Source organism: Silene latifolia, chromosome 7 (genome assembly GCF_048544455.1).
Source record: "Silene latifolia isolate original U9 population chromosome 7, ASM4854445v1, whole genome shotgun sequence".
Lineage (NCBI taxonomy): Eukaryota > Viridiplantae > Streptophyta > Magnoliopsida > Caryophyllales > Caryophyllaceae > Silene > Silene latifolia.
In genome coordinates this window covers 90,262,631-90,265,946 of record NC_133532.1, presented here as the reverse complement: position 1 = coordinate 90,265,946, position 3,316 = coordinate 90,262,631, and the positions used below count along the sequence as shown (strand labels likewise).

General features: G+C 39.0%; 1 non-coding gene across 1 annotated transcript; it reads right to left on the bottom strand.

Moving 5' to 3' along the window:
* Nucleotides 1-2,073: 2,073 nt before the first annotated feature.
* On the bottom strand, nucleotides 2,074-2,180 carry LOC141593792 (small nucleolar RNA R71). The gene has a single exon (XR_012521856.1). It is a non-coding gene; the product is annotated as a small nucleolar RNA R71 (small nucleolar RNA).
* Between the last annotated feature and the right edge of the window lie 1,136 nt (nucleotides 2,181-3,316).

Here is a 3,316-nt window from a genome sequence, read left to right as displayed (position 1 = left end):
AAGAAATGGCACGCTGGACTAGGATCCGAGCGTCTCACCTATCGGGACGCTCGTCCAGAAGCTCCACAATTTGAGCGTCCAAGCTGCTAGGCCGCTCGTCCACCGCCTACACAATCCGCTCGTCCCGACCTTTTGGATGCTCGGATTGTCCTCCAGTACAACACGTCCTCTTCTTTCTCTATTCGAGATGCGCATATTTTTGAAAGACTAGCTAAAAGGAGACCCGCATCTTTTCTTGAGAGGAGTGATTCCTCAAGGACCTAATCGTCATTTAAGCCCTTAGTAACCCTAATTTGTGCACCTAATCCCCACTATAAATACCCCATTAGTCTAATTAGATTATCATGTTCTTCTTATCAATCTTTAGTGTAGTTTATATTATTCTAATCTCCCTTTAATCTTGTAATCAACTTCTAATCAAGTCTTAATACAAATCTCATTTCCTTAATTTCTCTATTGCTCATGTTTTATTTTGGGTAATTGAAGATTATTTTGGTTTATTGGGAGATTGACAACCTTCCATCAATCATCAAGTACTTCTTTTATTCTTTGCTTTATTATTTGGAATCATCTTCATAGGTATAATCTCTTTTACTCTTGCTTTAATTAATGTTAATCTTTCTTACTTGTTCATCATGTTTGGCTTTGTTAGTATGATTGACAACCTTATTAACATGTTAAACTTGATCATGAGTGAGTAGTTTCTTTAGCTAGGATTAATGGGTAATTAAGGGAAACCAACATGGGGATTGATTCATGCTTAATCTAATATGTTCCATAATTAAATTGCTTGCTTGTTGTGACGTCAACCTATGCACATGTTATGTTTGATGAAATGCTAAGCCTATGAATCCTTGCATTTTCACCCATCACCTATCTCTTCAATGAGACTTGTAAGATATAAACCAACTCGAGTCTCATTAGACCATGCATAATGTTGAATAGGGAGGATTAAATCGACTTTTAGGTGTTGTACAATCTAATCGATTCGGCTTCAGGACCCAAACCTTCTTAGGGATTGTAAGATATACACTAACTCGATCCCATCACAACAATAATTGTTTGCCTATAATTGAGAACATGTTTGTATGATCAACTCCCATCATTCCCCTATGAACCCATGACATCCTAGCACTTTTAATCATTTGTTTACATCCTTCCTTTTATTGCTTGTTTTACTTTATTGCTTACATTAGTTTAGAACACAACTACAAACCCCAACAATTGTGACACTAGCATAAATTGAGATAGATAGACTTAGAACCCAAAGCACACCGTCCCATGGATCGACCTCGACTTACAACTAACTAGTTGTTTGTTGAGAATTATAAATGTGTTTGATTGAGAGCCCCAACGACACTCTTCATTAAAATGGCGCCGTTGCCGGGGACGATGTTAACTTGATTTGATTTTCTTTGATTGTTATTAGTTGTATCTTTCTTTGCCTTGGGGAAGTAAAACTCCTCAAGGTTTGTTCTAATTGTTTTCGAGTTGTTTGATATTTTGCATGTCTAGAAGATCACAAGGTAACTTGTTACCCATTGATCACGAAATTGAAAGGACTTTGACAACCAATAGAAGACTTGCTAGAAACACTTTGAGAGGTATTGGTGAGGTTGTAGATATTCAACCGAATACTCTTGAGTTCATCAACCCTTTTGCAAGAGAAGGTGAGGAGAACCCAACACAAAATCAACCCACAATGCCTAAGTTTTCATCACATTCCGTACCAACCGAGGAGAACCTACCCATTGGAACTCCCACACCACAGCACTTAACCGGAAATTTCTTTGCCAAATCCGCATTTATCCAATTAGTCGAAAGAAGCCAATTTGGGGGGATGCCTAGTGAAGACCCTCATTCTCACATGGAGACTTTTTGTGACTATTGTGATGCGATTTCACAAACCGGAGTGACTCAAGACCAAATTCGATGGGTCTTATTTCCTTTTTCTCTAATTGGTACCGCGAAACAATGGTTGAAGAGCCTTGATAAGGCTACTCTTGGAATTGACTCTTGGAAGAAGTTGGCTCTAGCTTTCTACAAAAATTCTACCCTCCGGAAAAGACTAACATGCTAAGAGCACAACTTACGAGTTTTAAGCAAAGGGACGAAGAATCTTTGTATGAAGCTTGGGAGCGATTCAAAGGAACTTGTCGCTCATGTCCTCATCATGGACTTAGCGAGTGGTTCTTGGTACAACAATTTTGGAATGGACTTTATGAAGACTCCCGAAGCATTCTCAACATGGGATCAAATGGTATGTTCACCGAAGTTGACGATAATCAAACTTGGAACAAGATTGAGGAAATGGCGGTCCATAATTCACAATATAGTAGACCTCGCAAGGCTACTAGAGGAGGAAAGCATGAAGTGGACTCTATCACTCAATTGGGTGCTCAACTTAGTGCTCATATTGATACCGTCAACTTGAAGTTTGAGAAGGCTATGACTAAGCTTGAAGAAGCCTCAAAATCACCAAAGCAACATGTTAATGCCATGGTGGCATCTTCATCAATCCCAAGTGGGATATGTGAGAATTATGGAACTTTGGGACATGACCAAAGTGAATGTAGGGGAACAAATGAGCGAGTGAATGCCTTTCAAGCATACAAAAGTGGTACCCCTTATTCCAACTATTACAATGAAAACACCAAATTCCACCCAAATCTCTCATACAAAAGCCAAAATGTTCAAAACCCTCAACCAATATACACCCCACCTCCCATGAGAAACCAAAATCAAAGACCCTCTTACAACCAAAACCAAGGTTATCAAAATCAAACTCCATACAATCAACAAAATGACGAAGGTTTTGATGTTCAAAAAGCGGTCCTCCAAATGCAAAAGAATCAACAAGAATTTTTCACTCAAATGCAAAAAGATAGCCAAGCAAAAGACATCACCATCAACAACATCCTAGCCCACACAAAAATGTTGGAAACTCAAATGACCCAACTAGCATCTTCAAGCTCTCAAAGACAAAAGGGGTAATTACCACCTAAAAGTAATCCCCCAAGACATGAATCGGTTAGTGCCATCCACTTGAGGAGTGGTACAAGATATGAAGGACCAAAGAAGCAAGTTGAGGATGAAGTTGTGGAAGCTAGTGACAAAGAAAGAGTTGTGCAAAACTCTAAGGAAGATGAACCCACAAATCAAGAAGTTTCAAAGAAAAGTGAAGAAAAGGCCAAAGAGAAGGAGCCCATTGTGATTAGACTTCCATTCCCGAGTCATCAAGCTAAGCCTAAGTTTGATGACCAACTTGGAAAATTTATGGAGATTGTGAAGAATTTAGAAGTCTCGATTCCTTTCA